This window comes from Numida meleagris, chromosome 17 (genome assembly GCF_002078875.1).
Source record: "Numida meleagris isolate 19003 breed g44 Domestic line chromosome 17, NumMel1.0, whole genome shotgun sequence".
NCBI lineage: Eukaryota > Metazoa > Chordata > Aves > Galliformes > Numididae > Numida > Numida meleagris.
The window spans coordinates 1,693,299-1,718,599 of record NC_034425.1 but is presented as its reverse complement, the minus strand read 5'-3'; the positions used below and the strand labels follow the sequence as shown (position 1 = coordinate 1,718,599).

The 25,301-nt window shown below is 51.2% G+C and overlaps 1 protein-coding gene across 3 annotated transcripts in view; it reads right to left on the bottom strand.

The window, feature by feature from the left end:
* The window catches only part of TEKT3 (tektin 3), a 44,174-nt gene that overhangs the window by 7,340 nt on the left and 11,533 nt on the right, over positions 1-25,301 (bottom strand). For 2 of the 3 annotated variants that reach the window (XM_021415227.1, XM_021415226.1), the window contains one exon: positions 22,897-24,368. The gene's annotated coding sequence lies outside the window, so the exon portion shown is untranslated. Of the gene's footprint in view, positions 1-15; positions 184-22,896; positions 24,369-25,301 lie in introns of those variants that run through there. The other variant, XM_021415228.1, reaches the window with a different exon arrangement.

The window sequence follows — 25,301 nt, the reverse complement described above, 5'->3', positions numbered from 1 at the left end:
AAAGCATATGCTCACCCTCAGTTCCCTGGGTGAGTTCTCAGGGGCTGCCTGGGGGCTGCGCTGTCAGATTCAGTGGCAGCAGCACTGGGTGTGCAGTATCCCCAGCACCCAGCTGCCCCAAGTGGCACAGCACCAGGAATGCGTTGCTATGGGCACTGGGCTCCCCACAACTGAATTTTGCCTTGGCAACATCGTGCAGCTGCTATGGCAACCTGGTGATGGCGCTGGACAATGCAGTGCTCTAGATAATGCCTGCCCTGGGCAACTTACTGCCATCGCTGGGCAACTTGGTACTGGCCAAATAACCACTGGGCAACCCAGTGCTCTTGATGGACAGCCTAGTGCCTGCCTTGGGCATCCTACTGCTGTCACTGGGCAGCTTGGTACTGGACCTGAGCCACTTACTTCTGGCCCTGGGCTACTTACTACTGGCCATGGACAGCTCAGAACAGCACTTGGACAAACCAAGTGCCCTTGATGGACAACACAGTGCCAGCCCTGGGCAATGTAGTGACTTTGCTGGGCAACTTGGTCCCACCGCCCAGCAGCACATTGCCCTCAGTTGACAACCCATTGCTGTCCTTGGGCATCCTAGTGCCACCCCTGGTTTGCCAGTGCCACTCCTGGTCAAACCAGTGCTCTTGATGGGCAACCCAGTGCCCTCATTAGACAACATACCAGCCAGTGCTGGTGCTCCTGGGCCAGCCCTGTGTCACGCTTTTATCAGAGGAATCCTTTTCTGCTGCTCCATTTCCACCGCTTTAGACAAACTGTCAGCAGTGTGGATGGTTCACCAAATACTCAGGCTGAAACTTTTGTCCTTTCTTCTCCCTTATTTTCAGTTTCTCCTCATTTTCCCACCAATCACAGCATCAGACAGGGGCCGTACTAAAACACTTTACAATTTTTTGTGGGCAGAAAGCCTTGCCAAAGACCTGACGTCATAACTAATTCCATCCAACTGCTTTGTGTATACAAAGTTCAGCACGCTTTGATTTCACTTTAAACACATGTCTTGCTTTAGCCGGGTGAAGAATCAACCTCATCAAACTGAAATAAAGCCTGAGCACAAAAGCTGCTCTTCTACAGCTACGCCAGATAGAGTAACTCAAGGACAGCAAGGCTCCTTTGTCTCAACAGGGACACACACAGCCCGGAGCAACCCCGCATCCATCCCCTCTGCACGCCCTGCAGGTGAATCGCTGCAGGATGCCATTCTTTGCTGTAGGCCACCACACTGCCTTTGGGGGATTTACTGAAATTGAGCAATAATAATTAGATGTTGTTGTAATTAGAGGGTGAAGCACACAGGGCGGGAGCTTCCTAGGGAACAACAGCAAATTGGCGAAAATCACCGAGGTTGGAGTGGACCTTGAAGATCTTTGAGCTCCAGCCCCCATCCGTGAGCTGGGTTTAGATACCCAAGTACAAAATCTACTGCCAAAAGCTGACAATCTTTCTGCCACAGCTCTACATTCTGAATGCAAATCAGTATAGCATGAGGCTGGGATCAGAAACCACCCTTCTGAAAATACCCAGATCCAGATTTCATTTAGCATCTGTCAGAGGCTACATAGCCTAGCCCAATGCTTTGCATTGCTTTGGGTGTTCCTCTCTCTCCTTCACTGTGTCTGCCTGAAAGGGACCTATAATCTATGAATACTTTGCCAAAGACACATCAATTCATGAAGAATTAAGAAATAAATAGAGCAGGTGTGGTGTGTGCTGTGCTGCCATGCTGAAGGGATGCTCCTCTTGGCCCAGGGCTATTTCAGGATCCTAACAGGTTTCAAGATCTGATCTTTCTGTGAAAGCAAGGCTGGCTTCTAAGGAGAAGCTGCAGCGCGCAGGTCCTGCTCCTGGCTCCATCTGGCTGGGAAATGAGGGGCACTTCCCAGGGTTCTGCTGGGATTTGGCTCCAGTGAAAGCTGTAGTTGAGCATAAAAGATGGAGGCCAAGGGCTCTCGAGATGAGGCCTGGGATGCTGTGCAGTCCACATGTGGCCATTGGGAAAATAGGGTTCTGGCCATTACCAAACCTCTCACTGCTGTGCCAGAGATGGGACCTGCAGGAGAAGGGCTGCAGGTTGGACACCTGAAGGATATAGAAGGGAGGCTGAGCAGCTGGGAGAGGAAGAAGATGGCTCTGGACTTGCACAGCCACTGGAGAACATCTGGGGCTCATCGTCCTTCATGTCCTTCCCCCATGCTTGGAGAAACTTCTCTGCTCTCAGCATGAGGACAGTGAGCCCTAGCAAGGCAAATGTCCTCCCCTAAATAAGGGGTGGCTCCAAATTCAAATTTGTGGCTAATTTCAGCTCCTTTTAGTCACTTCCTTCGTTTCCTTAAACAGCTACAAAAATGTGGTCCCAGCAGGACCAGAGTCCTCTTCCTTGGTCTATTTTAAAGTGGGATGAACTCTGCAACAACAAACCTGTTAATGCTGCAGTGCAGGTGACCCTCTTAGGGAAGCCTTGAGAAAACATCTTGTGTGTACGTGCAGACCCATCCCGCATTCTCACACAGGAGCTATTCATAGAAAAACTGCTAAAAACGTGTGTTGTGAAACATTTTCTTGCTCTGAGGTGGACGCCTGCTGTACATACCTTGCTGTTTTTGCAGAGGCATGAGCAATAAACCAAATATTTTGCACAAATCAGTGGCAATGAAGTGAGAGAATTGTTTCTTATCTGTGCACGCTGTGTGCATTTTGTCACATTTCCGAGGGGTTAGTGATTGCTTTCCCACAACCTACATTTTCTGCAGGAGTTCCTGTCTCCTTTTCCACCCTGACTTTCAGCTTAGCAAAACCCTGACATTCCTATCAAGAAACTCTAGCTGTTCCTCTGCACCAATCACAGCGGAAGAAGGGCAGGCTGTAGTGAGGGCCCCAGACAGAACCTCAGGCCTGCCCTGCCTTCCTGATTGCCCTCCAGTTTTCCTGGTGCAAAGGCTGGAGTGGCCATGCCCACCTCCTCGTGCCCTTATCCCAGTGGGGTGAGCACATCCCATCTGCAGCCCTGCCCCAGCGCTGCTGGATCAGCCCTCCTGGAAGGCAATTCACCGCGTTTGTTGAATGCACCAAATAAATGAATGAGATAAACCAACAGGACACACTCAGTGGAGATCCCAGTGCCATTGAGGATGAAGTGACAATGCTCAGGATGTACAAGAGCTCCTTTCTCCCAGCTTGACCCACGGGGATGTGCTGAGGAGGAGTTAACTCACCTAGGTTTAGGCATTGCAACCTGAAACATTTTCCTTTGTGCTTGGGGAGAAGAGACATCTTCAAAGCCACCATCTGAACTGCCCCAGGTGCTTCGTAAGGGTTAGAAGTGCAAGGAAGGCGCATTTCTCCCACATCCCAAAAGCAGTACAAGAATCAGACACCTAACTGAGGCAAGGTGGATGAACCCCACTCTCCCAGATGAACGTCATTTCCATCCTTAGGCCTTCAGTAAGGCCAGGCCTGCTGGAAGCTAGCCTCCAAGTTCTGGTTTCTAAAGATACCAAGCATGGAAAATTGCCTCTTTGGTGATCTTCACCTCGAGGCTCTTCATAAAGAGAGGAGTGGATCAAGATTAGAGAGTAGACTGGTTGATTAATTATTTAGTTTAACCGTAGCAGCACATGAGTGAGCTTTCCAAACAATAACATGGCATGAATAAATCATTACAAATCCCTCCCTGAGCTCTCGGGATGAGTCACAACCACCAAACTGCAGCTCCTTTCCCGCAAGGTTGGGGTGCAGATAACTCCTGTCCTTGCAGCCTTTCCTCTCATTTACTGGGGATGTTCTCAGCAGCTGTAGGAAATAGCAGGGGAATATTTGCAGGAGGTCAGGTTTTGAGTTGGCCGTTTGGCCCTCTCCTTGGCAGGCAGGGAATGACGTAGGAGACCACACAGTTTTCCTTTGTGCACCTCGTGGTGATGGGCAGCCATGGATTTGCCACAGGGCATCTCCCAGCACCCCAGGGCTGGCTTGTTTCCATGGAGGGTGAGGAACTGAGATGAGTTCTGCTCCTCTACATTGGCCTTGAAGCATCCCACCCGTGAAAGCCTTCAACCATGTGCTGTTCATTACCATCTCCGCCAGCCCCAACATTTCAGCACGATTTAAACACAAACCTAAAATTAAGCCCGAGCATCTGAGATCTGCTGAGTGGAAATAGATGGTTGGTGTGATTAATGCTAGGCACATGCTTTTGTGCTTAGCTGCAGTGAGTTATTGGTGGCCTCTCCATGCTCATACACACTCGTCATTTCTGAGCCAGATGTGAAAGCAATTAGCACAATGGGAATGCTATCTTTAAGTCTGTGGGGCTTTTTATAGGTTCGTGTTTATTTTTGGACCTACTCTCTTAAGGTGAGCCTTGGCAGGCTATTCAAGGACTGGTTCATGTCATCGGCTATTGTTTAAAGCTTTTTATTGCCTTGGCAAGGCTTTGGGTTGGAAAGGGGTGGGAGAATTTTTGCATTTCTTTTACTGTCGTCATATTCAGGCTCCTGTTTAACAGAGAAAGGATCACAGAGTCTCCAGAGCTGACGGGAGGGACCTCGGGTTCTGCCTCAGGAAACAGCAAGGGCTGAAGGCAATCCCGCTATGGAAGCGCCCAGAAAGCTCTGCTCCACCAGCAGCAATACCCAGTGCTGAGCTGCTGGCTGTGTGCAGGCAGCAAGAAGGGTTCCGCCAGCCCACACCGCATCCCCCATCCCGTGCCCTCTGCCTCACTGGGCTCCGGGTGCTTGGCTGCGGAGGTGACAAATTCACAGGGGACGCCTGCCCTTTGCCATCCGCACACCCCACCCTGGGACCTCCCACGGCTGCAGCCTGAGCCCAGCAATGCAGACACAAGTTGCTTTCACTTGGATTTTCCACCCACCCCCCAGTCTGTGCCTGAGCAGGGCAGGTTTTAGCACTTCTGCAGAGCTCACTTGCAGTGACTTCTGCTGCAACAAAGCAGTAATTCCATGCAGCTGTTATTATTCAGTATCTCTTGCTTGCTCGTGGGATTGTCTATCTCCAGAGGAAATTTCCTTTTATCTGATTTGGCCACTGAGAGCTCTGATAAGCATTAAGCATGGGTAGCTCAAAGCCACTGCAATGTGCAATGTGTGATAGGAGCTGGTGTAGCCGGCTGCTGTTACCCAGTCTAGCTTCTGGGTAAGGACACTGACACAACCAAACTCGCTTGGCCGAGCACTGTGCTGGGACTGGAGCTGGAATCTTCACTTCCTATTAGAAAGACCATTTTCTTTGCCCCTGTGTGTTTCATTACCTATCTGCTCCTACATGCAGCAAGAGGAGCATTCCCTTGCCGCCTGCCCCACCGCAGACCTTTAGCACCATCATTAAGATTTCATTACATAAATATTTTGCCTGATGCTTCATCTCACGTTACGTGCAATTTTTATCCTTGGGTCATCGTGGTCCACTCACAGTGTGCAGTACCTGCTGCAGGGCTCAGCCGATGGGCTCTAAATCCGAAAGGTTCTTCCTGAACCCTGGGGATGTTTCACCCAACGTGTGTTGGCACAGGGCACATTAATGCTTTCTGACTGTGGACACGGAGCGCTAACAGGAATGGAGGAACATGTCCACCTCCAAGCACCTGTATGGCCAAGTACACGGATGTTCTCCTGCCACCCCTACAAAGTGCTCTGATTCCACCGTAGAGCAATGCAAATAGATAAAACCAGCTGAAGGATGCCAAAGGAAAAAATAACCAGAAAAGATCTGCAACACATCATGAAATATACACCAATGGATTAAGGGATTTAGCAGTGGCCTTGCTACAGCTCTGCTTTGTGCAGGGCTGGACAGAGAGCTTGGTGGGACATGGCACTTCCACATCCTTCTTCTCCCAAGCACACTGCACAGGTGAGGCTGAAAATAAGGGCAGGAGCACCACAGGATGAAACCCTTTGACTGCTCCAATTCCACGCAGTTTGCTCCCCTCAAGTGCCAGCGGTGCAGGTAGGAGGCAGCCTGGCTGGATCAAACCTTCCAGAGCTGAAATTTTGGCACCGTCTTGACTACCTACCCTGATTTTCCCAACCACACTCCAAAGGGTCTCAGGTTCACAGCCTGGTGGAGCACACATTTTTCCACGTTATTATTTTTCCGTCTTTCCGGAGCATGCAGTTCAGCTCCTGGGGGCTTTCCTTGTTACGTGCAAGCCGTCCTTCAGATGTGGGGCTGTGCGGTTCCGCTACACCCACCCTGGGTTTTACTTGAGGAAAGCCCAAAGCACAGAATGAGCGATGGCCAAACCCAGGGAGTTTTGCATGGTGTTGGGCCAACATTTTTCAAATCCACCTGAATACATAAATCGCCGCCCTTGTAACGCTGGGCTGTAAAAGCAGAGCTGGCTCATTCACTCACTTGGGCATTTCATGGCAAGGATCAATTCTGCTGTTCTGCTCTACACCTTTACCCTTGGGTGGGCCAGGCTGTGCCCCACAGGGGCTTGTCCATGAGCTTGGACTGGAGATGCAGAGCTCCCAGCTTCTGGGGTGTGTATGACTTATGACAACTGCACTCCTTTGCCAGTGTTGAAAGAAAGGAAACAAGGGCGGAAGGACCTGCATGAGCTGCCAGATTTATTGCTTTATTAAGCGTTCCGTGGAAGTGTTTCATGGCTTTAGGAGAAACACTTAAAGCCACAGTTGCTGGGGTCATAAGGCTATACCAGGAACCCAACTCTCACTCTGAGATTGCTTTTTAAACCACCCATTTGCTTACGAAAGCATGACAAGGTGACCACAACAAGGGACTAATGAGACCCAAAGTGTTCAGGCGTTGCCACCTCACAGCATGAGGGCCCTCCCACAGCTCCAAGCCCACCAACACAACCACACGGGGCCAGCGACCTGATGTCAGAGCTAAACTCATCTTGTAGCAGTGAGGTCTGGCCATTTGGGGCCAGCACCTCACGCCTCCCCAGCCCTTTTGCCTCCCAGCACATCCTGCCCTGAGGCAGCAGGGAAGAGCTATTCTTAGAGCCGTCTATTTTGGGAGCCAGGCTGGAATGCTGGAATTAAGATCTTTCCTTCCTTTAAGGAAAACAAGCCAAGGGATATGCAGAAAGACTCGATCTGAAGGCCCTGTGCTCCAGCTGCTGAGCAAAGCAGATTTAGTTGGTAACACCCATTGGGGGACGCGGTGTGCCCATCCCCAGGCACAGCCAGCCCCAGGGCTCTGCGTGATATTTCTCCTTCTACGCACCACTGCCATGGGTTTATTCATTCCCTCTTTCTTGGCAGCGCTTTGTATCAGCCTCGCTTAGATTTAGTAAAATACTTTCCATCAAAATTATTCTTTTCTTTTTTTTTTTTTCTGAAAGAAAACTGCTTTTGGACACAATGAAGCCTTTTGTGGAGAAGAAAAAAAAATAAAGTAAAACCTGTTCAGCTGACTTAGGAGGCTGTTATTAGAAACCCAAAGGTGTTTTCTTCCTCCAAATGTTTCTGGGCTGGTGCAAATGGTGGGAGAGCCCCCACGGCTGCCTTGTGCTGCCCCAGATCCCACCCCACAGCCTTGCAGCTTTGGTCCTTCTCAGAACCATGCTCAGGATGCTGAGAACAAAGCACACTTTTCTTCTCAAGGTTTCTCCTAAGGCTGCAGGTAGCTCCAGGGCCATATGGTCGATATTCAAAGGTGTCCCAAAAGCCAAAATGGTTTTTCCCAGATAAGAGTGCTAAAGGATTATAGGGCAATAGCATTTCCGAAAAACTGCTCAAAACCATGTGTGTTCACCCTGCCTTGTTGGCAAACGCTGGCCAAGTTGCCAAACGTTGTGATCCCGAGGACCTGGATGGAATAAGCTCACCATCAAATCCAGTTGGTGGTGAAGCCATTGTTTGATGCTGGGCATGCTCCTTGCTCAGTGCTGTGGCCTTAAAGCTACCACAAAAAGCCACTAGGCTGGTCAGGCAGGACCCTCCCTCCATGCTGGTTATCCCATACCACCCCCTTCTCTTTCATGCATACTTCGACTCTTCATTATTCCTTTCTTTCCTACATATTTCATAAATTATGTACTATGTACACATGGAATTATACAAACTATGAAGACAATATATTAAAGTTTAAAGCCTACGTTACACGAAATTAATTTAAGTTACGGAACAGAAGTGAAATATTCACCCTCTGCTGAAGTTTTAGTACCATCCAAGCAAAACATTGCAACTTCCTTTTTTGTGGCTGGAAAATGTTGTTGGAGTCAGCACATTTCTGTTCAACTTCAATTAACCTGATTTTTCTTAGGGAAAATTAGAATCACAGGATGGTTGGAGTTGGAAGGGACACCTCAAGGCCACCTGGTGCCACCCCCTGCACTGAGCAGGGACACCCACAGCTCCATCAGTGCTCAGAGCCCATCCCCTGACCTTGGCTGTCTGCAGGAATTGGGCACCACCACCTCTCTGGGCAACCTGTGCCACTGCCTCACTGCCTTTAGAGTATATCCAACCTAAATCTCCCTTCTTTCAGTTTGAAACCACTTTCTCTTGTCCCATCACAACAGACCCTGCTGAAGGGTCTGTCTCTTTTCTGAGAACCATTATTCAGGGGCTGCAGCAGCTGAGATACTCCCATCCTATTTGTCGCAAAGCACTCTCACTCATCTCTTGGTCTGATGTTAAAATGCTGCGCCCACAGAGGAGCTACAAGGACAGAAGCAGAGACTTTGTTTCTCCAGCCCTGTGTTCCTCTCCTGAACGTCGGCATGATAAGGCTGAAGGAAGGCTCAGAGGATCTCCATCCTCATTCCCCTCTATGATTGATTATGTAATTAACTCCTGCCAGGCTCAGTGCGCAAATCTTCTGCTTTTCTATACCTTCCTGTCAGGCTGCGTTTGTCAGGATGAGCTTGAGTGAAGCCAGGCCAGGCTGGTGCCTTCCTGCCATCCATCCACCAACACATCTGCTCTGCCTCAGCCGCTGAGCATCTTCCTCCTCATCCCACAGTTAAATCATTATCTTTTGCAGGAGCTATGCACAGGTTTGGTTTCCTGCAGCTTATTCCAGCCACTGGCAGACATTCCTGCGCTAATCCTGGGGAGAAGAGACCCACCCCCCACATAAGTCAGGGCTGGTTTGGGTGCAGACACAGTGCTGCGATGCTGCAGGATGCATTGCACTTAGCTTCGCTCTGCCTCTGACCAGCCAGAAAATGGGGATGTGGTCTGCACCTTTCCCATGCACTTCCCATCCCTGCCTGGAGGCGAAGAGCTTAAAAAGAGACGTGGTCAGATATAAGAAGGGCTCAACCCATCCCTGGAAATCTTCCAGAACAGAAAAGGGAGATGGCACACGGCAAGGAAAATGTAAACTATAATGGCCATGCTTCATCAAGATTATAATCAAATAAAAATACGATGGACGTTGTTCGGTGGCCCCGCCTGCAATAAAAGCTGTCCTCGGGGCCAGAGACAGCTCGTTTGGATGGCTCATAAAGTGCCAAGTGCGTAAAGACACACTGTAAGGGCTCCAGAGCAGTGCCAGCATCGGTGCCACTTCTGTCTCCTGCACACTCTGCTCCTCTCTCTTTGCACTTCAGGAATGACAATGAGCACTTCCAGCCCTGCTCACACTGCGGTTGCCTCACCCTTGCCTTGGCTCAACTTTATTTAAACGTAGGAACATACGATCACATCACTCCATCCGTCCGTCCGTCCATCCCTGCTCCTCCCTGCTGCGAGGACACGCGTCCTGGGAACGGGGCTGGGGTGGGAGATTTGCACCCAGAGCCCTGCAGCACATCTCTGTGCAGGGGCTGCTTGCAGTAACGTGGGGAGCAGCTCTGGGAGCCCTGGGAGCGCAGGCAGCCCGGTGCCACGCAGGGGATGTGCGGGCGCCAGCACTGCCCGCCCGTCGGACCCGGGCTGATAAGGACCATAATGCTGCCTCAGCAGAAAGTGCTGCAGGAATCAAAGAGCAGCTGAGTCACCGTCCGCTGGGGAGCTGGGCAAGCATGACAGAGGGCATCAGCTGGGGACTTCTTCTTAAGAAATACCAGGCACCAGGGGAGTGCTTCCTTTGGCAGCTGCCAGATGCTTCCAAAGCGAGCTGTGCAGCTGAACGCTGCCTGGTAGCACCACTCAGGGTAGATCACAGCGGGCAGCTCTCTATCAGAAAAGGAGAAGGGGAAAATGTTTTCTCCATAAGCACACCAGGGTGAGTTCTTGGCATGGCCAGAATATGCCATTTAAGTAGAACAGCACAAGAAAAGATAAAGTCCTTTGCAAATACACCAGGAGTGTGTGCAAAACCCAAGCAGAAAACACTGGGAGTGTTCATGCAGGGCTGCCCAAGGCTCCAGCACAGAAGCAGCTTTTGTTCAGCAGCAATTAGTGCATTCCTGCAGAGCCAAGGGCTTCCCTTGTTGCTGCCCCAGTCCAACTGCTCCCACCGGGATGCCTGGACAGGGAGAGTGATGATGGATGGCATCACAAAAACAGGCTGGGGATGCTCGGGATGCTGTCCCACCAGCCAAAAAATGCTGGGAATGGGAGGATGTGGTGCCAAAAATTTGGAGAGCATCCCTGGGGATGGAGAGGCCCCAGGGACAGAGCAAACTGAAGATAGAGGTATCTAAGAGCTGGATGGAGATACCTGTCTCTTTCCAGGAACTATGAAGCAAGTCCAGAAGGTGAGAGTGGGTGAGACATCCAGCTCTGCAATGGATAAATCAGCAGTAATTCATCTCTCCGTGCATTAAAGCAGCATCTTCCCATGGGTACGGGGCACATTTACCCAGTGGGTGTCCCCGTGGCTATGGGCCCCTATCCTGCTGTGCCCCCACACACCCATTGAGTCCCATGTGCCCAGCAGGACCAGCCTCAGGGGGGGCTGAAGAGAGATCTTTGCAAAGCACCAAAGAATCCCAAATGGAAATTGTGTAGAAATTCGCCTCAGAGTGGAAAATGTCATGAAGTCTGAACTTGTAATGTTACTGAAGAGGCTCTGGTTAAAAAGAAACATTTTTGGCTTCTACTTATCTGGAATATTACTGTAAAAAGTGCTTTTTTTCCCTATGAGTTGCAAACCCTGTGCTGGTCTCCCCTGGCCCGCACATAGTCAGGCATGCATCCATCTCCACCCACCAAAAACGCAGACCCCAGTTAGGTCTGTGCCACTCGTTGGCACAATTCCCACTTTATACAGAGAGAAATTTCTGCTTCCCCAGCAAAAGGAGACCTATTTTGCAGTGAACAGCATCTCCAAGGTGCGTGGGCAGTGTCAGCAGATGGAGCCCAGGGAGGAGCCCACAGCCTCACCCCGCAGGCACCCGATGTCACCTTGACTCACAGCCACATCATCCTGCATGTGACACATCCCTGTGGTGTGTCACTGGGAAAGGGAAAGCCAGCAGGCGTCACAGCAAGTGCAGGGCCCTTGGTGATGCTCAGGGACACACGCCCTGGCTGTCCCGCTGTGATTCACGTGTCTTTACATGGCTCAGAGATGGGCTATAAGCCTCCAAAGGTCTTTGCCACCTGAGGGAGCGGTGGCCCCGAGTTCAGCCAAATGTATGAGGACATCACCTGGGGTGTGCCAGCTCATCCTCAGGGCTGCACAGGAAGAAACCATCCCAGGCACTGCCTGCCCACATGGGAAGCCCTCTTCTACCTGTTCCATGCAGCCACGGGTGCTGCTCTGAATCCTCACCTGCAGGTTGACAAGCTGCGTGAGAACATCGCTACACACACTACTGCTATCTCCAGCACCACAGCTGAACCACCACGCTCACCACCTGGTGAAGGTGATTTCCAAGGGCTTGGGACCTTCCCAGGCTTTGGGACCTCTGTAGGTCCCATGCAGAACTGCTGCTGGGGTTGGGTCATCACTCATGACTGCATCCCATAAGCCACTTATGGGAGGAATAGTCTATCTAATCTGAGTGTACAGGAAACATAAGAATGATGCTGTCTCTATGGACACACCTGAGACAGTGATACAGTGTGGGAAATCCAAAGGGGAGATAGGATCCAAGCATGGTGCTATTCAGTCATGTAGCAACAGGATTTCCCTGCTTGAAAGTCAGGTGAAAAAATGAACTGCCCTTACGAAAAGATTCCAGAGAAAGCTTTGCGTTCTGCACCAACTGTTATCAGCAACATTGTGCTGAGCTCCAAGGCTGTTGGTGAGCACCAGTCTGGGTTTCATGGAAGGGAAAGGCTCCACTACTGGGATGGGCAAGTCCACCTTGGGCCCTGCCTTGCACCAGTCCTTACAGCTGAAGGCACCAGGGCTTGCAGGAGTGGTTTTATGCAACACGGTGAAAACACCTTCAAAAAACCTCCACATACACACAGGAGGGAAAAAAAAAAACAGAGAAAAAAGGGACTGTGAGCATTCATGTGACTTAAACCTTGCATCTCATCAGACCCATTCTGCTGAAACCTCTAACAGGAGAGGGTTAACCAGCTCTGGTTTGTCTGCAGCTAACACAATCACTCTGAATGGCTGAATGCAGTTAGCTTATCTCAGCACAAAGGCAGCACGATAACAGACAACAGCACAACACCAGCAAATGATGGAAACCTCCAAGCTCCCCACCGGCACCTGCATGGGAGGGACGTGTCTCAGTATTTTATACCCGTTTATTTGGGTTCATTGGATTCTTTGGCCCTGAAATACCATCCTGAGGTGTGGGCAGCATTGTAAATGCATTAGTCATGCAGCATCTCGGGGAGACTCCCGGTGCCAATGGACCTTGGCAACAAGTGCAAGGTGCCCCTGCCACCCCGCCCCTGGTGCAGTGAGGAGGGGAAACCTCCCCAAAAAGTGCTGCCATGAGCTGTGAGATGAGAACCCTGCAGGTCTGTGAAGATGCTGGGGTATCTTATTCCCAGTGCTCAAGGAGAAGGACTCGCAGTGAGGGCAGCTGTCCCCTTTCTGTCCCCTCTCTGTCCCCTTTCTGCATCTCCCAGCTGGCAGGTCACACAAATGCCAGCGAGCTGGTGCCTTTGCTCATTGTTATTTCGAGCAGCCCTCCATTAAGGTTAAAGATCCGGCCCTTTGGACCGAGCAGCTCCTGTCTGAGTGCACATTCAGGAAGGCCACAGGGCCGGCACCTTCAGGCAATGGCCAAAACAAACGGTTGTATTACCCAACAGCTTCCTCCCCCGAGACTGCCTCATGAAAGAGAAAATCCAAGCCAAGAAGCCTTAGGTGTGAAGCTGCAATCCTGCAGTGAAAAGAGCCTGTGAATTAGATTGCAATACAGGACAACAACATCTTTGGTTGTTTTCTTCTACCTGCACATGAGATTAAAACATCTGCGTGGCAAAATTGGGGGTTCTGGAGGAAAAGAAGGCTTGCCAGGAGAGCCAAAGGAAACAGCAATAAAATAACGGGTTGGAGGGGTCCTCGTGTGAATGCAGATGGAGTCCTGACCTTGAGGGCTGCCACCAGGGCCTGGGTGGCTCCCATCCCACATTGCCATGTGGTTACCACCTCTCCCATCATTGCTACCTGCAGCAGCAGTGCTCCGGACCAAAGCCTCATAACCTTTCTCCAAATATCCCATCGTATCTCATAAGCAGGAGTCCTTGTGCATCTGCTAACCAGCCCTTCACCTTCAACCCCAGCGCCCTGCACACCAGGAAGGGTTTCTCAGCACTGCACACTCCTCGCATCACCACCCTTGTGCAGAAACTCCCCAGCATCAAAGCCAGCCCCTGCAGGAGACTGGGTGAGACTGGCTGAGGTCCAGTCAGCTGGGAGATGCTTCCATTTCAACTGGATTAAGTGTTGGTTCTTCTGCAGCTCGTTGTGACATGAGTGGGCGACACTGAAGGGAACTCCGCAGCGAATCATTGCTCCTGTCCCTGGAAATCTCCCACAAACTTCATGCCTGTAATTAATATCTCTCATCCCAGATGCTGAAGCATACTGGATCTGGAATCTCTCCTGCGGCAATGAGATATCACTGGAGAAGCAGGTGTTCTAACACTACAGGATGCACAGAACTGGGAGTCAGACTGATGAGAAGGTGCACAAACATTTAGCCATGCAAATGGTCTTAACATCTCTGTTCTTGCTAAAAGCATCTTAGAATGTTGTAGGGTCCCAAGGAGCCGGGTTTTATCTCATGTGAAAGACGGTACCTCCCCCTAGCTCCACACCGAGGAACTGGTTCAGTGACATCTCCCAAGACTGTGGCAGACAAAGCTCCCCTGAAGCATTTGGGGACTTCTTCAGTCCCCACATCCTGCCAGGATATTTTCAGCTGACACTTCCATACACTTTGTGAGAAGAAAGAAAGAGGATCTAGATTAAAAGGCTTAGTGGGGTATAGCAGAACAACAGGCCATTGGATACCAGGAATGAGAAAAGACAAATAGAAAAGGCAAATCTCAGCTTTGGAGGGTCTGTTCTTCAGATCCTTCCTGCACACCCTTTCCCGTGTTCAGCCAGGTCAAAAACAAAAGCAGAGCCTGGAAGTAATGGGAGAGAAAAAGCAAATTTCAGAGGAGGCTGGAGTTCTCTGGCACCAGAATGGGCTCAGGAGCACAACCAACCCATGGAAATCCACAGTGCAGGAGACACTTTCCTTTAGAAAGTTTCCTTTAGATTACTGAAGAAGAAAGATTTTAAAAATTTAAATTGTAATTGAAAAGCACTGGTGTTTGAGTAAAGAAAATTTAGTCATAGAGGTGGTGAATGTCTCATCCTTGGAGACAACCAAGGTCAGGCTGGATGAGGCTCTCAGCACTAATGGGGCTGTAGGTGTCACAGCTCAGTGCAGGGAGTGGGACCAGAAGGACTTTAAGGGTCCCTTCCAACTCCAACCATTCTATGATTCAATGAAAAAACTTTTTTTTTCCTTTTGCTTCCATCCCAGATTTTGCTAAGTGTTGCATCCACACCAATTTTCCCTTAAGATCAAGAACTGCACATTAGTATTCACATACATCTTCCAGTCTCTCCATCCTCAGCAAATGACATGAACTTTCTTTGTGCTTGTGGTGTACTTCTCCTCCCCTTATTTAGAAGCTGAATAAACAAAGATGTTGACTTGAGTGTGGCTGTACTCTTTTCTAACAGCTGTACCATCACCATGGCAAACCCAGGGCTCAGGGTTTGCAATGATGACGGTACAGAAGAACATCAGTACTTGCCCTACACTTGACCGACCCAATGTTGGTGCTCAGATAGTGCTCAGAGGGTGCAACCAATGTCACAGTCAAATTACTGCCAGAAGATATCTCCCATGGCTTCCCAGCATCCTGCCTTTGCTCCAGTGCTGTGGGAAAGAGATGTGTGCTGGGCTGATTTTCTTTTTAGTTCTTAGGATGTTTTTGGTGAAATCTGGGGCTTCTGAGTGTTACCTTTTTCAGACCTTCTTGCTGTCCCTCCCTGAAGTTAGTGTGGGTATTTCACAGCAGTGGGCACAGCGGAGCATGGATTACAAATCCAGACATCCACGTCCCTCTCTCTGATGGGCTCCTCTAAATCCTGATCTGAGTTCAGGTCAGAAGGAGTTCAAGAAAGTGACATTCCCCATGCTGAGGAACCCTAGCAAACCTCTTCAGCAATTCAGTTCCTGTTTCTTTAGCTCATTTCCAAGGGATGCCACCAATTCCAACCCATGGGAACTCACAAGACTCAGCAAGGCATCCCCCCACTCTATGGAAGACACGATGCATATTCCTGTGTTCTCCATTGCTATTTCCACCAACTGACCCCACTCCGCACCTCCCTCTTCCTCTCATGCTCTGCCCTATCTGTAGTGCTCCTGTTGTGCCCACTGTGGCCAGCAGTGGCCATCTGGTGGTGGCCATGGGCTCTCAGTGGATAGGCATGGGAGCCCTGAGGGTCTGCATCAACAGCTATTCAACAGCACAACCAGCAAACATCAGCGGAGGGGATGGGAAAGAGGGAGGCAGCAGAAGCTGCACAGAAGTGATGGCAGCCGTCCCACAGGGCAGAAGTCGGTGCTGCCCATGAGTATCTATCTGCATACGTAGGCAAATCTGGACCAGCCGAGCGTGGCTGGGGAGCACACGCCCAGCAGCACCTCCGAGGGCCTCTGCTTATGCAACGCTGGAAGTTTGCTCTTAGGTGACTCATGCGTCCAGATTTGTCTCGCCAAACGTTTTGCTAAGGAAGGGGAGCGATCGCCGGGGGAGCAGGAGGGGAGCGCGGGCACGCAGCCCTGCAGCCGCCCGTCCCTACTGCACGGCCCTGCAAACCAGCCCTCCGTGTCAAAGGGAAAAGAAACGGCCCCTCCAGTGAAGGCAGGAGCTACGCTGCGTTTTTAAGGTCACGACAGGCTTTTTATAGTTTGCAGCAAAGAAAAAGCTGCGTAATGTGAGAAGGTCGGGGTAATGCGACCGCCCCGCGGTGCTCTCCACGAATGCTGCACAAACACGGAGCTGCCATCGGCGTGGCCCTGAGCAGCCCCCAGTGCCCTGCAAAGTCCCCGTGCTGAGCTCCACCCAGCCCTGCTCAGCTGAGCACCATCACACCGAGCCCTGCTGGGCACCCCTGGCACCCCAGGACTGTGCACTTGGGGAGCCAATGTGGGACCATGTAGGACACGATCCTTCAGCTCAGCACTGCAAAACACTTTGGAGGAGCTGCTGGCTCTGTAGGACTTTACACTGGATTGCAAAGAGCATTTTTGTGCTCGTTAAGTCAATATGTAACTAATTGTTGGGAAAAGCAAAGAATTCAGGCCCCTGGATTTTGTTTCCTTTAATACAGGGAAACTTTGGACCTGGGAAAAAAAAAAAAAAAAAAAGCCTGGAAAAAGAAATGTATCCAAGTTGATTGGAATTTGCAATTAAAACCATGGAAGAAAACAGCCTCCCATGTGCCAGAGCAGCTCCCATGGGACGGCACCTGTCTGTAGCATAGGAGCACCCTGCAAGGCAGCCCTTCCCTCCCCGACCAAAGTGCTCATTCACAAACTGCAAGCAGAACTGCCCCGCTGCCACAGCAACGAGCGCTTCAGGAAGTCTAAAACAGTAACAGGAAAAACAGCCAACGCCGCACGGAGCAGCCCCATGCTGACAGCACCACCCACGAGCTCGCCCGCTCCTGTGTTTATATAGCATCGTGAAATCCTATATAACCCAACGGGGCTCTTCTGGTTTGCGAAACGTGTGTGCCGTAACAGAGCCTCATTCAAACATGTTGCTAATGAATTTTCCATTGAGCAAAAGTGGGGATACTCTCAGAGACAGCTCCTGAAGCACAGCCTGTGTCTGGGCCCAAGCACTGAACAGTGCTGGGTGCTGAGTTTCCCACCAGCTTCATAGGAAGGTCCACGTGGGGCACTCATCCTCCAAGGACTGTCAGTTCTACCCATGGCAGGGCACCCAAGAACTATGGATGGCCAAAGACAAGGGAGAAGCTCCCCTATCACAGACAGAAGAACCCCAGAATCATTTATGGAAGGGACTTAGCCAACTACAAGTCAGGTTTTAAGACTGAGACGCACATTTTCTTTTGGATTTATACTAAGTGAGAGTCTAAACTCTTTGAGCAACTGCAGAAGTTTCCGACAAGGCAAAGCAGGATCAGGGGGAGGACTCTTGGCCAGGACACGCAGCCCATGCCACCCGCCCCTCTTTCTGCGGAGCTCCCAACCTCCCGAGCCCACAGCATGGATCAAAACCTGCAGCTTGGCAGAAGGCAGCAGGAAAACCAATCCCCATCACGCAAGCCGCGCTTCAGAAGGAGATCGTGTTTCATAGAGCAAACCTCTGGCATTTGGCTGCGTGACCCCATAGCGAATGCGCAGGGAGGGCTGGGTGCTCCGGGAGCCGCATCCAGCAGAGAGGGGCCACAGCCGTGCCCCAGGAGCAGGCAGCTCAGTGGGACTTGCAAATATCTGGTGTTCGGGGAGAGCGAGGGCCTGCCAGGAGTTCTCATGAAGACTGCGGCACGCTGGGATTTGTTCCCAGTTCTCGGTCCAAAATATCCCTTAGCATTAATGCTTAAGGCATGCTGCAAGAAAACAGTGATCTGCTGGGACTCAGGGCAGGGAGTGACTCCCTGTGAGTGTTTCCCTGCCAAACTTCAGCCTCGCTACAATCAGAGCTGTGCTGCTCTGTGGACATTGTGCTTTACTCTGCCTCTTAAGTCAATGCCCGTGGCTCAATGTTCAACCACCTCAAGTTTTTAGTGTACACTGCATGTAGATCCTTAATGACTACTTTTTCTGAAGGTCTGGATTTTATCATGTCTTTGCAAGCTTTCCTCAGCTGCAAATCATCCTCTTAGTTCTCAGAAGCAAAAAATGGTATAAAATGAATGGTTAAAAGTGGGGGAAAGGCAGAGTGATGGAGGCTGGAAAGCCCAGGAGGCACCGAGCGCCTTGGAGACCAACCAGCTCTAGCAATGTTTGTGCAAGTACATTGGTGTAACTCCTGGATGACAGCAAGGTGGGGTGGTGCACACAGAGAGCATCCTCTAACACATCTCTTCACTGGCCTGAGTGGCACGTGAGTGAGATATTCGGGTGTGTGGGCCAGGGAAGGGACCTAGTCTGGATGCTGCTGGGATACACAGCAGCATTCCAGCTTCAGCTGGCAGCGTGCAGAGGGTCCCCCTCCCCAGGGCAATGCACACAGTGCTCCCCACGGGACCTTTGTCCCTCAGAAAAGCCACCAGTCCTTAGGCACGGGGAAGGCAGGGTGACTTGCCTGGAATTTGGGCAATGTGGCCAATTTGTCATGGAGGACCACGTGGGGTGATGGGAGGGAGAGGAGGAGTTTTCCAGGGTGAAAGTGCTTATTCATCACCAGAGCTCATTTGGAAATATTCCAACAGCGGCTTTTTGAAGAAGTGAAACTTCTCCTAAGCCAGTCCCTGTTCTGACATAATTTGTAGGAAGTTTTCTCATCCCCTCGTGTCCCAGTCCTCACATTGCGCTGTTGAGTAGCGTTGGCCAAAGGCAAGAGCAAGCTGCACCTCCTGACTCGGAGAACTTGGACTGCACCCTGCAGGACATGGGCTTTGTTCCAGAGCTCCGAAAAACATCCCCGAAGCTGCAGACACTGTATGTTTTGGGAGATAAAAAGATAAGAGGTGCAGATAGTTGTGCTGACTGTTGGAAACCAGCATTTCCTGCATGCGTTGGCTTGGTGCTTCTTGGGGCATCAAAAAGGAACCTGGCTCTTGTTGGGTGCCTCTTAGGTAGCGCAGTTTGGACACATTTTGGGGCGACGTTCATTTCTACATGAAAACGCACAGCCCACCTACTGAGATGAGCACAGCCTGGCCAGGAATCCCCCTATGCCCATCTGCAGTGGAGAGCTTCCCACTGAGCTTTGCCTTCACTTAAACTATACTTTTTCCCCTCTAAAACAGATCTTTAGGTCAAAAATCACATGCTGTTGGACACTATGAGAGAAAACGGTCCTCCAAACATGCTTTGAAGGCTGTGGCAATGAAGCAGTGTTGGAAATGACCTCCAGGTGTGTTTCTGGCTTTGGGGAGGTTCCTGGTTTCCCACCCAGCCCCAAACCAACAGCCCTTCCCGGTTCTGGCCCTGACCATTCCCCAGGAGACACTGAGCTGCTGCCTCTGCCCACGTCCCAGCAATGACCTCTGCACAGAGATGAGCTGAATGCCAACCACCTCTGCCAAGCCCAGGTTTGTTTCCGCCTGGCCACACTCACACCAGTAGAGGAACCACCAGGGCAGGAACCGACTCAGCTCCTCAACCCACCACTGTCACCACAAAACTTCTTTAATGGGTGGGATTCAGTTCCAAAAGGGGGAAGCATGCCTCTCACCCACCCTACTGCATCACCTTGGGGAAAGCAGAATTTGCATGCTGCAAGCATCCACCTTCCCATCGCCAGAGACCATTTGGAGCAGCCTGCACAAGCTAGATGCATTCTCCCATGCTAAGCTACAATGTGAGAATGTCAGATGGGTGTGCTGACATGTCCACATGGCCCCACCACGATCCACAGCAGCACCTTTCCCTGCACACATTGCTTCATCTAGACACAGGAGCATCCCTGTTTATCCATTAGGGAGTGAATCAGCAAGTCTAGAGCCCTGTTTGCCATGGATTAGCTCTCCATTGGAAAGGATAGCTCTCATTATCATCATTGTACTTTCCATTAATCCCCCTGAAGGAGTCTGGCCAGCAGCCCAGATCAGCTTGAGCGGCCACAGAGAGTTTCTGTTCTCTGAGCATACATTTGGCTCCACCATGCTGAGCTCCCCACGGCCCTGCTAACAGCACCAGCTAATAGCAGAGGCTGCTTCCAGCTCCGAGATATCAACTGTAATTTAATGTGTGGAGAGCTAGAGCATCTTCCAGGAAATGTGCTGCTGGGTCTGGGCATGGTTAGAAGGAAAACAGAGGAGTGACGTGGTGAGTATCATGGTAGAGCTGCTGCAACACAGACCCTGCTGCATTTTGCAAGTAAGACTAGCAATGTCTTTTTCAAGCACTTAACACACTCTTGGAGAGCCTACAGAGTCAAACAAGCATCTTTGCAGGAAGAGCATGAAGGAATAAAGCATCTTGCACAGACACAACAGAAAAGCTCCTTTCTGCTCTGCAGCAACAAGCGTAGGATGTGATGGCAGGCAGGCACTTGCGTTTTCATAAACTCCTCAGCCTTCTGGCTGCCTTCAGCTGATGATTCCTGTGGGCAGCTGGAATGCCATCCATCTCCTGAGGCTGCAAAAAGGGAACCGGCACCAAGGAGGAAACCTTTTGACCACAGAGGATTTGCAGCCCCATGCGATCCCAGGAGCTCTGGGTGCAACCCCACCAAGCAGGAGTCCTGCAGGGACTGCCAAGGCTTGCCACAGGCAACCTGCACTTTCTAGAGCATGCATTCCTTACTGGCAGTGCTATCCTGCCCGAGTAAGGCAGTCTCACGCCAGCACAGTAAAGGTCCTACAAGACAGCATAGCTCTCCTTCCCCGGGCTCACTGGAGAGGTCTTTTATTTTATGTAGTTAAAAACTGAAAACCTGTGGTCAGAACCAAACCAAAATCAGTTTGTGGCTTTCGAATTTCTAACAAGAATCCTGTTAGGTCTTTAAGAAAGCACCTACTGTGCACCAAGAAAACTTTAGGAAAACACCTACTGTTTTCACTTGGCCAGTAAGAAATTTCCGTGACAAGAAAAGTGCCAAAATCCTTTGTTCAGCTCCAGTTTTTGCACAGCTAAGATTCCTATTGCAGGACCAAGGTGAGGCTCGGGGAAGCCAGCGCTTCCCTCTGAAGGCAGCACCCAAAGGCAGAGATCCCTGCGCTGTGAGTGCGAGGTGCAGGGGTTCACCCTTAGCTGTGAGCTGGGAAACCTCCAGCAGTGTCTCAGCCTTGCTCCTGCCCTCACTGTGTTGGCAAGCAGCTCAGCTGGAAGAGGGAAATTAGGGGAACAAGGAGTGGGAGGAAACAAATGGAAGATCAGTGTACACAGACAGAAATTATAGCATGTGTTCTCCTTCCTGCAATCCCCACCATAGCAATGTGCAGAAGGTCGTGAACCTCAGTACACATGGGCACACAGCAAAAGCTGCATGGAAGCGATGGATTCCTTCCCTTGAGCAGGTCAGTTTTGGGAGTAGAACTGCATTTCCAAACTTAAAACTGATTTAACAGCATCACCAAATTGCACAGAGCGGGCCATGAAGTGAAACGCAGTGATTCGGCCCTTTGGCACCCAGCAGCGAGTGGCCTGGGGAAACCACTGCGGTCGCAGCCCTCATTAGGCTTCAGAGTTAACAGCAAAATCATGGCTCAGGCTCCAGTTTACTGCAAGTGATCCAGCCTGAGCAGCCCGGGGTGCCCTGAGCGGATCCAAAGGGCAGCGTGCAGGCTGAGCACTGCGACGCGATGGGTGGCGGGTTCACAAAGCGCTTGTGTTTGTGTGCCGAGCTATAAATATTCCTTTCAAAAAAGGCATAAGTGGAAAAATGTCTAAATGTCTATTTTTGCCTCCTCTGCTTCACCCACTCGAAACATTGACATCATACCAAGCTCCTACTGAGACCGAGCTGTTCCCGAGACCCAGAGTGGCACAACTGCAGCGTATGGCAGCACCAGAGGAGGGAGGAAAGCAGTTTCATAGCCCTGAAGGATGGATGGAGCAGCACGTGGGGAGGGGTCCCAAAGCCATACAGTCACCGTTCCCCACAGCCCTCTCCTGCTCCTGGGTGCCAGCACGTAGACGTGACGCTGCTCTGCAGGAAATCACTCTGCGTTTGGCTTAAACGAGGCAGTCAGCACCTGGCTTGTCTCTGTTTAATGACCTCAGCATCTGGTTTCAATACAGCAGGCGTGGAGCAACCGCAGCATAATAGAAGTCATTTAGAGCTGCAATTAGCTCTGGGCCCCCAGTTGTGTATTATCCTCACGAAGCGGGTGCTGCTGGGTCTGTTGACAGCTGCAGGGGGGTCGATTCCACCCCTCCTCCCCACAGCACCCCAGACCTCCTCCCATCTCAGACCCCCAACGTTCCCTTGGGCTGCATCCAGTGCTGTGCTGCTGTCCCGTGACCTCGCGTGTGGCTGTCCCCAAAGGACCCCAGGGAATTGATGGTTGTGGGGCACTGCTGCTGCACCCCACCGTGCTGCCAGCCCCTGCCCACCCAGGGCACATCCCTTGGTGGGTTTCAGCCTTGCAGGCAGCGTGGCTGGAGCGTGCTGCTCGCCACCTGCACGCTGCCACCTGCACATTACAGCCCTGGGCTCCCTGCCACCACGTGATGGGGCTCCAAAATAACACCCACGGGTTTCAGCCGGAGCTAAATAGAGCCCTCAGAGAACTTCTTAATGCGGGTGGGCAGAACAAGCTGAAATCTAGAATGACCGTTCTGAGAAACTGCAGCTCTAGGGTGGCCCCCCAACGACAACAGAAAAGCCAGGATTTCCCATAAAGTGAAGTTACTGAAAAACTCACGTCAAGAATTGCCGAAGACAGCGTGGTTTCTGTTTTCATTTTGTTTCCTTACGGGTACTTTTCACAACTTGTTTATTCACCTGTTCCCAGGTTGTCCTAACTCCTTCACTGATAGAGGGGGAGCACTTCCACCTTTGCTGAAGACACAACGCATTTCCAACTCTTGTTTTTGATAAACCATTGGGTTCCTCGAAGCTCTTCTACCTCCAGCCATGGCACTGCAGAAAGCTGCTCCCTCAGAGCATTTTTCCAGCAGCCTTGACATGCCTGGTACCAACGCATCAGTCACTGCTGTAGAGATAGGGTGACTGAAGTGTGAATACAGAAAGATCTGGGCAGCAACGCACAGCACGTCTCACATTGCAATTCTGACCTTAGCATCTCTGTCATCAGAGACAACATCAGCTGCGAGAGAGAAAGGAAAGCAGCTCGTCCACCTGCTGCACACTCAGCTCTGCAGCTGCTTTGCTTTTGGTTCAGTTGTGCATGAATGTATCTATACATGTGTGTATGGAAGCATATACATACATATGCATCATCTGGTACGTGCAAAGAAAAGTTCTCAATGCAAGCAGTCAGCCCTGCTCCCTTCTGGTCTGTGCTCCAAAAAGAGAGGGGGGCACAGATTTTCTCAGTGCATCTTCTGCACAGCTGCCCCACATCTCGCTGGGATGCAGACATGGATGCACAGAGCCCCCCAGGGCTGTTACCCCCAGCCCAGCCCCCACCAGAGGCATGCAAGGCTGCGGTGCCAGCGGGGGGATGAGCTGCAGTGGAGCAGAGAACAGGGCTCTGTGTGCTGGTCTGTGTGGGCGCGCTGGCATCCATGTCTCCATCCTGCCCTGCCCTGCACCCACCGTGGGCACTGCCCGGCAGCCAAGGCTGGCTGCACAGCTGAGTTTTGTCCAGAGCTGGAAGCAGACGATTGCAAAATGCAGCACCACCCCCTTCTGTGCTTATCTTTCATTCCAATGGGGCTTTTAGGAAAAGGCTCCGAAAGCTGAGAGTGCTGTTTACATGTGTGGTTTAATGCACTTGGGAAACCAGCAGAGATTCTCCGTGTTCCCTTTGTTCCCAGCTGCACGGGGCTCATTTCTTCTTGTTGCACGGTGCCACGCGCAACGGAGCCTTTCTGGCAAAGATCACCCTACTGCAAGCACTTGGTGGTGGCGAGCTGCTCTCAGGCTCTGCCTTCCCCACGGAGCCCTCTTCCTCTTCACAGCTGCTGCCTCTGTTCTCTGTGGGTGGCACTGGGGCTGTCCCTGCAGCAGCAGCTCCCGGTGATGCTGTGCTCTGCTCGGTGGCTATGGGACAGGTGGCTGTGGCCCTTCTCCTCCCATCCTGCTCCACCAGCATCTTCACCACCGGGGCCGTGTGCGTGGCGTAGGCAGGGCATGTGCGGTGGCACTGGGGCAAGTGGCGCTTGAGCAGTTCCTGGGGCAGGCCCACGTTGGCCGAGGGCTGGGTGCCCTCTGGAAGAAAAAAAAAAAGAGACATAGTGAGAGCACGGCCACAGCCAGGACCTCCTGGCTTCCTACGTCCTGGGGAAGGGGCACAAGCAAGGGTGCCTCCATGAAGGGTTCCTCCATTGCTACCAAGGAGATGGAGGCCACGCTGGGATCAGCAAGGGCTGTGCTATGGCCATAGCACTGGCAGAAATGGCTGGGGGGTCAGAGCAGGTCGTCTCGGGAAGATTTTGTTACACAGTCTGATAGTGATGGGATAAAGGGGAAAGGCTTACAAGTGAAAGAGGGGAGATTTAAGTTAGATGTTAGGAAGAAATTCTTTACTCAGAAGGCGGTGAGGCCCTGGGAAAGGTTGCCCAAAGAAGCTCTGGGTGCCCCATCCTTGGAGGCGTTCAAGATGAGGTTGGATGGGACCCTGGGCAGCCTGATCTAGCAGCACAGAATCGTTTGAGTTGGAAGGGACCTTTAAAAGCCATTTAGTGATTGGAAGCTCCGTCCATGGCAGGGGGGTGGAACTGGGTGGTCTTTAAAGTCTCTTCCAATGCAAGCCATGCTATGATTCTATGGAGATGCCTGCATCACAGAAAATCTCAAGAAAATAAATGCAGAAGAGGAAGGGAGCCACAGGTTATCACCAATCAGATCACAAGAATCAGTATTTTTAAATAGATCTTTCATAAATCTGGCTTATTTTCCTCAAATACCATCAATCATTTAAAAATCACATCACTCAAGGACAGAATTTCCTGACTCTAACACTTCACCTTGGCCTATAGCAGCAGTTAGTGTGCTTATGGCTAGGTCATCGTAAACACAACCAGGCTGAGCATGATCAGTTGGTATGAGATGGACACCAGGAGCCCTGCTGACTAGGACTGCCCTGGAAGGCCAGCTCTGCCCAAGGGACAAACCCTGTGCTACAGGGTCTTTGAGATGGGT